The sequence below is a fragment of the Nerophis lumbriciformis genome, linkage group LG04 (assembly GCF_033978685.3).
Source record: "Nerophis lumbriciformis linkage group LG04, RoL_Nlum_v2.1, whole genome shotgun sequence".
In the NCBI taxonomy this organism is placed as follows: domain Eukaryota; kingdom Metazoa; phylum Chordata; class Actinopteri; order Syngnathiformes; family Syngnathidae; genus Nerophis; species Nerophis lumbriciformis.
This window is the reverse complement of record NC_084551.2, coordinates 67,618,529-67,627,234: the sequence shown is the minus strand read 5'-3', so window position 1 is coordinate 67,627,234 and position 8,706 is coordinate 67,618,529.

Below are 8,706 nucleotides of genomic sequence, written 5' to 3'. Positions count from 1 at the left end.
CCACTTAACATGCTTCAAAACTCACCATATTTGACGCACACATCAGGGCTGGCGAAAATTGCCGTTTGATAAAAAAAAACCAAACCCCAAAAATCAAAATTGCGCTCTAGCGCCCCCTAGGAAATAAAAAACTAGACTGCCTGTAACTCCCACTAGGAAGGTCGGAGAGACATGAAACAAAAACCTCTATGTAGGTCTGACTTAGACCTAAATTTCATTAAAGGTATATTCTCGGGCAAAAATCAACAATTCCCCCTTTAAGACAAAAAAGTACTAAAAACAGTCAATTTTGCCTCGTTGAGCTGTATTTTCACCCTCTTAACATGCTTCAAAACTCACCAAACTGAACACACACATCAGGACTGGCACAAATTGCGATCTAATAAAAAAACCTAACCCCAAATCTCAAAATTGCGCTCTATGAAACGCACAAAAAACTGCTCCTCGGAAGAAAAAAATGACAAAACTGCCTGTATCTCCCACTGGGAAGGTCGGAGAGACATGAAACAAAAACCTCTATGTAGGTCTCACTTAGACCTACATTTCATAAATTGACAACCCCCAGCAAAAATCAACAGGAAGTTTGCTATTCCCCCTTCAAAACAAATTTTTTGTAAAAACCGGTCACCTTCCTTCAAAAACTCTCTCCTCTGAGCGCGTTTGTCGTTTCGGCTTCAAACTAACACAGGAGAGAGATTAAACCCTTGTGTATAAAATAACAGAACAGCGTTTTAATACCTGCTCCGGTTTTGATTTTATGACCCTTCAAAGACCCGCTGCGCTGATGCTGCTGCGCTGCTGTTTTTTTAAGATGGCTGCTTAAAAGCAGGAAGCACCAACGTGCCCACACAATGCAGACAAGGTAGGTACACTAGACAAAAGTCTTGGGACACTTCGGACTAAAAGTAGACAAAAGTATTGGGACACTTAGGACTAGCACCTGCCAAATACGCGGGCCCGACCAATGCTGCTTGCAGCTTTAATTCTTTATTATTATTATACCGGCCGCCTCTTTGAGCTGTAATTTGACCCACTTAACATGCTTCAAAACTCACCATATTTGACGCACACATCAGGGCTGGCGAAAATTGCCGTTTGATAAAAAAACCAAACCCCAAAAATCAAAATTGCGCTCTAGCGCCCCCTAGGGGGAACAAAACTAGACTGCCTGTAACTCCCACTAGGAAGGTCGGAGAGACATGAAACAAAAACCTCTATGTAGGTCTGACTTAGACCTAAATATATTCTCGGGCAAAAATCAACAGGAAGTTGGCAATTCCCCCTTCAAGACAAAAAAGTACTAAAAACAGTCACTTTTGCCTCTTTGAGCTGTAATTTGACCCCCTTAACATGCTTCAAAACTCACCAAACTGAACACACACATCAGGACTGGCTAAAACTGTGATCTAATGAAAAAACCTAACCCCAAATCTAAAAATTGTGCTCTACAGCAATTTTTTTATAAAACGCACAAAAAACTGCTCCTCGGATGAAAAAAATTACTAAACTGCCTGTAACTCCCACTGGGAAGGTCGGAGAGACATGAAACAAATACCTCTATGTAGGTCTCACTTAGACCTACATTTCATAAATTGACAACCCCCAGCAAAAATATACAGGAAGTTTGCTATTCCCCCTTCAACACAACATTTTTGTAAAAACCCGTCCCCTTTCTTCAAACATTATCTCCTCTGAGTGCGTTTGTTGTTTCGGCTTCAAACTAACACAGGAGAGAGATTTAACCCTTCTGATTAAAAGTTGGTGAAAGAGTTGTGATACCTGCTCCGGTTTTGATTTTATGAACCTTCAAAGACCCGCTGCACTGATGCTCCTGCGGTGCTGTTTTTTTAAGATGGCTGCTCAAAAGCAGGAAGCACCAACGTGCCCACACAATGCAGACAAGGTAGGTACACTAGACAAAAGTCTTGGGACACTTCAGACTAAAAGTAGACAAAAGTATTGGGACACTTAGGACTAGCACCTGCCAAATACGCGGGCCCGACCAACGCTGCTTGCAGCTTTAATTCTTTATTATTATTATACCGGCCGCCTCTTTGAGCTGTAATTTGACCCACTTAACATGCTTCAAAACTCACCATATTTGACGCACACATCAGGGCTGGCGAAAATTGCCGTTTGATAAAAAAACCAAACCCCAAAAATCAAAATTGCGCTCTAGCGCCCCCTAGGAAAAAAACTAGACTGCCTGTAACTCCCACTAGGAAGGTCGGAGAGACATGAAACAAAAACCTCTATGTAGGTCTCACTTAGACCTAAATTTCATTAATGGTATATTCTCGGGCAAAAATCAACAGGAAGTTGGCAATTCCCCCTTCAAGACAAAAAAGTACTAAAAACAGTCAATTTTGCCTCTTTGAGCTGTATTTTCACCCTCTTAACATGCTTCAAAACTCACCAAACTGAACACACACATCAGGACTGGCACAAATTGCGATCTAATAAAAAAACCTAACCCCAAATCTCAAAATTGCGCTCTATGAAACGCACAAAATACTGCTCCTCGGAAGAAAAAATGACAAAACTGCCTGTATCTCCCACTGGGAAGGTCGGAGAGACATGAAACAAAAACCTCTATGTAGGTCTGACTTAGACCTAAATTTCATTAAGGTATATTCTCGGGCAAAAATCAACAGGAAGTTGGCAATTCCCCCTTTAAGACAAAAAAGTACTAAAAAACAGTCAATTTTGCCTCTTTGAGCTGTATTTTCACCCTCTTAACATGCTTCAAAACTCACCAAACTGAACACACACATCAGGACTGGCACAAATTGCGATCTAATAAAAAAACCTAACCCCAAATCTCAAAATTGCGCTCTATGAAACGCACAAAAAACTGCTCCTCGGAAGAAAAAAATGACAAAACTGCCTGTATCTCCCACTCGGAAGGTCGGAGAGACATGAAACAAAAACCTCTATGTAGGTCTGACTTAGACCTAAATTTCATTAAGGTATATTCTCGGGCAAAAATCAACAGGAAGTTGGCAATTCCCCCTTTAAGACAAAAAAGTACTAAAAACAGTCAATTTTGCCTCGTTGAGCTGTATTTTCACCCTCTTAACATGCTTCAAAACTCACCAAACTGAACACACACATCAGGACTGGCACAAATTGCGATCTAATAAAAAAAACTAACCCCAAATCTCAAAATTGCGCTCTATGAAACGCACAAAAAACTGCTCCTCGGAAGAAAAAAATGACAAAACTGCCTGTATCTCCCACTGGGAAGGTTGGAGAGACATGAAACAAAAACCTCTATGTAGGTCTGACTTAGACCTACATTTCATTAAGGTATATTCTCGGGCAAAAATCAACAGGAAGTTGGCAATTCCCCCTTTAAGACAAAAAAGTACTAAAAACAGTCAATTTTGCCTCGTTGAGCTGTATTTTCACCCTCTTAACATGCTTCAAAACTCACCAAACTGAACACACACATCAGGACTGGCACAAATTGCGATCTAATAAAAAAACCAACCCCAAATCTCAAAATTGCGCACTAGCGCAATTTTTTAATGAAACGCACAAAAAACTGCTCCTCGGAAGAAAAAAAATGACAAAACTGCCTTTATCTCCCACTGGGAAGGTCGGAGAGACATGAAACAAAAACCTCTATGTAGGTCTCACTTAGACCTACATTTCATAAATTGACAACCCCCAGCAAAAATATACAGGAAGTTTGCTATTCCCCCTTCAACACAACATTTTTGTAAAAACCCGTCCCCTTTCTTCAAACATTATCTCCTCTGAGTGCGTTTGTTGTTTCGGCTTCAAACTAACACAGGAGAGAGATTTAACCCTTCTGATTAAAAGTTGGTGAAAGAGTTGTGATACCTGCTCCGGTTTTGATTTTATGAACCTTCAAAGACCCGCTGCACTGATGCTCCTGCGGTGCTGTTTTTTTAAGATGGCTGCTCAAAAGCAGGAAGCACCAACGTGCCCACACAATGCAGACAAGGTAGGTACACTAGACAAAAGTCTTGGGACACTTCAGACTAAAAGTAGACAAAAGTATTGGGACACTTAGGACTAGCACCTGCCAAATACGCGGGCCCGACCAACGCTGCTTGCAGCTTTAATTCTTTATTATTATTATACCGGCCGCCTCTTTGAGCTGTAATTTGACCCACTTAACATGCTTCAAAACTCACCATATTTGACGCACACATCAGGGCTGGCGAAAATTGCCGTTTGATAAAAAAACCAAACCCCAAAAATCAAAATTGCGCTCTAGCGCCCCCTAGGAAAAAAACAACTAGACTGCCTGTAACTCCCACTAGGAAGGTCGGAGAGACATGAAACAAAAACCTCTATGTAGGTCTGACTTAGACCTAAATTTCATTAATGGTATATTCTCGGGCAAAAATCAACAGGAAGTTGGCAATTCCCCCTTTTAAGACAAAAAAGTACTAAAAACAGTCAATTTTGCCTCTTTGAGCTGTATTTTCACCCTCTTAACATGCTTCAAAACTCACCAAACTGAACACACACATCAGGACTGGCACAAATTGCGATCTAATAAAAAAACCTAACCCCAAATCTCAAAATTGCGCTCTATGAAACGCACAAAAAACTGCTCCTCGGAAGAAAAAAATGACAAAACTGCCTGTATCTCCCACTGGGAAGGTCGGAGAGACATGAAACAAAAACCTCTATGTAGGTCTGACTTTGACCTAAATTTCATTAATGGTATATTCTTGGGCAAAAATCAACAGGAAGTTGGCAATTCCCCCTTTAAGACAAAAAAGTACTAAAAACAGTAAATTTTGCCTCGTTGAGCTGTATTTTCACCCTCTTAACACGCTTCAAAACTCACCAAACTGAACACACACATCAGGACTGGCACAAATTGCGATCTAATAAAAAAACCTAACCCCAAATCTCAAAATTGCGCTCTATGAAACGCACAAAAAAACTGCTCCTCGGAAGAAAAAATGACAAAACTGCCTGTATCTCCCACTGGGAAGGTCGGAGAGACATGAAACAAAAACCTCTATGTAGGTCTGATTTAGACCTAAATTTCATTAAGGTATATTCTCGGGCAAAAATCAACAGGAAGTTGGCAATTCCCCCTTTAAGACAAAAAAGTACTAAAAACAGTCAATTTTGCCTCTTTGAGCTGTATTTTCACCCTCTTAACATGCTTCAAAACTCACCAAACTGAACACACACATCAGGACTGGCACAAATTGCGATCTAATAAAAAACCTAACCCCAAATCTCAAAATTGCGCTCTATGAAACGCACAAAAAACTGCTCCTCGGTAGAAAAAAATGACAAAACTGCCTGTATCTCCCACTGGGAAGGTCGGAGAGACATGAAACAAAAACCTCTATGTAGGTCTGACTTAGACCTAAATTCCATTAATGGTATATTCTCGGGCAAAAATCAACAGGAAGTTGGCAATTCCCCCTTTTAAGACAAAAAAGTACTAAAAACAGTCAATTTTGCCTCTTTGAGCTGTATTTTCACCCTCTTAACATGCTTCAAAACTCACCAAACTGAACACACACATCAGGACTGGCACAAATTGCGATCTAATAAAAAAACCTAACCCCAAATCTCAAAATTGCGCTCTAGCGCAATTTTCTAATGAAACGCACAAAAAACTGCTCCTCTGAAGAAAAAAATGACAAAACTGCCTGTATCTCCCACTGGGAAGGTCGGAGAGACATGAAACAAAAACCTCTATGTAGGTCTCACTTAGACCTACATTTCATAAATTGACAACCCCCAGCAAAAATCAACAGGAAGTTTGCTATTCCCCCTTCAAAACACATTTTTTGTAAAAACCGGTCACCTTCCTTCAAAAACTCTCTCCTCTGAGCGCGTTTGTCGTTTCGGCTTCAAACTAACACAGGAGAGAGATTAAACCCTTGTGTATAAAATAACAGAACAGCGTTTTAATACCTGCTCCGGTTTTGATTTTATGACCCTTCAAAGACCCGCTGCGCTGATGCTGCTGCGCTGCTGTTTTTTTAAGATGGCTGCTTAAAAGCAGGAAGCACCAACGTGCCCACACAATGCAGACAAGGTAGGTACACTAGACAAAAGTATTGGGACACTTCAGACTAAAAGTAGACAAAAGTATTGGGACACTTAGGACTAGCACCTGCCAAATACGCGGGCCCGACCAATGCTGCTTGCAGCTTTAATTATATATGTTATTATTCTTTTAGAAAAGAATGCCTTCATGCATGTTAAAAACTGTTACTCGTGTCAATGTAAGTTAAATCTTGTACAATAAAGACCTCAAATTTCTCCTTAACAACAAAAAGCAATTTAATAAGTGTGTTTCTCTCCTTCACGTGTATTTTCAGTGTCAAATGTTTGAAGTCATATTGGCAATTCAACCACACGCACACACCTCATTAGAGACTCGATACTTTTATTGTGGAGAAAAAAAATGCCAGGAAGAAGCATTAAGCAGGAAACAAAATGTGTAAAGCAATATTCCCGCAGTAACATTTTTGCATTCATAAATCAAGTTTGCTGTGAAGTGTATTTGTTGTCTTAGCGTCATTGTGTAACTCCACTTGCCCTGGAGGTTGTAGGAACCTAGTAGGATGTCGTACGAGAACATATAGAAATGTGCTCATTTTATTGTATCCCTTGTCATGCCTGAGCATTTGCAGCTCGTGGGATTACAAAAAAAAACATCACCAACTTTGTGGAAAGACAATACTTCAGGTCTCCAAACAGATTTTCCTGCAAAATAAACAAAAGTAGTGCTCTCTGTTGTTGAAATTGTATTGCATAGTGTCGCTAACAAAACTTTAGAATGTTGTACGAAAAATCTGCAGTCAGCTGGAATGTGTAGAATATTTTGTCGATGGTTGCCACAGCCCGAGCAGGTGGAGTATTAAGCTAGTCAGACAATCGATCCCAAGTTCTTAAGATGACATATATGCTGAGTAAGAAGGACCATCAAGACAGAATAGGAATATTATCAAGTTTTACTAAAGCTTTAGGAGACCAGCCCACATCAATACAGTCATACCGTCATCTCGTGATGGTCTAACATTCAAACGGAAAGAGACTACCGTATTTTTCGGACTATAAGTCGCAGTTTTTTTCATAGTTTGGCCGGGGTTGCGACTTATACTCAGGAGCGACTTGTGTGAAATTATTAACACATTACCGTAAAATATAAAATATTATTATTTATCTCATTCACGTAAGAGACTAGACGTATAAGATTTCATGGGATTTAGCGATTAGGAGTGACAGATTGTTTGGTAAACGTATAGCATGTTCTATATGTTATAGTTATTTGAATGACTCTTACCATAATATGTTACGTTAACATACCAGTTGGTTATTTATGCCTCATATAACGTACACTTATTGAGCCTGTTGTACACTATTCTTTATTTATTTTAAATTGCCTTTCAAATGTCTATTCTTGGTGTTGGGTTTTATTAAATAAATTTCCCCCAAAAATGCGACTTATACTCCAGTGCGACTTACAGTATATATGTTTTTTTCCTTCTTTATTAGCTTTATTTATTTTCAGCCGGTGCGACTTATACTCCAGAGCGACTTATACTCCGAAAAATACGGTACTTCTCATTCCGGCCGCTTGTACCCGTGATCTTGTCCTTCCGGTCATAACCCAAAGCTCATGACCATAGGTGAGGATGGTGTTGCGTCTGACCAGTCTACCTCTCAGGGAATTAAAGTCACTGGTCAATTCAAGTTCTTTCGATGACATATATGCTGAGTAAGAAGGACCATCAAGACAGAATAGGAATATTGTCAAGTTTTACTAAAGCTTTAGGAGACCAGCCCACATCAATACAGTCATACCGTCATCTCGTGATGGTCTAACATTCAAACGGAAAGAGACTACCGTATTTTTCGGACTATAAGTCGCAGTTTTTTTCATAGTTTAGCCGGGGGTGCAACTTATACTCAGGAGCGACTTATGTGTGAAATTATTAACACATTACTGTAAAATATCAAATAATATTATTGATGTCATTCATGTAAGAGACTAGACGTATAAGATTTCATGGGATTTAGCGATTAGGAGTGACAGATTGTTTGGTAAACGTATAGCATGTTCTATATGTTATAGTTATTTGAATGACTCTTACCATAATATGTTACGTTAACATACCAGTTGGTTATTTATGCCTCATATAACGTACACTTATTCAGCCTGTTGTTCACTATTCTTTATTTATTTTAAATTGCCTTTCAAATGTCTATTCTTGCTGTTGGCTTTTATCAAATACATTTCCCCAAAAAATGCGACTTATACTCCAGTGCGACTTATATATGTTTTTTTCCTTCTTTATTATGCATTTTCGGCCGATGCGACTTATACTCGGAAAAATACGGTATACAAACCGGAACGGTCCACCGTCTGTTCCTAAGCACTAACACAGCTATGATCTTCAATCTTAAACCTTCAAAATGCAAACACGTTATCTACCTAGCGTTGCGACGTTTGGGTGGAGATGTAACACATACTTGCCAACCTTGAGACCTCCGATTTCGGGGGGTGGGGGGCGTGGGCAGGGGCCTGGTTGGGGGCGGGGCTAAGAGGGGAGGAGTATATTTAAAGTTAAAAAAGTTAAAGTACCAATGATTGTCACACACACACTAGGTGTGGCGAGATTATTCTCTGCATTTGACCCATCACCCTTGATCACCCCCTGGGAGGTGAGGGGAGCAGTGGGCAGC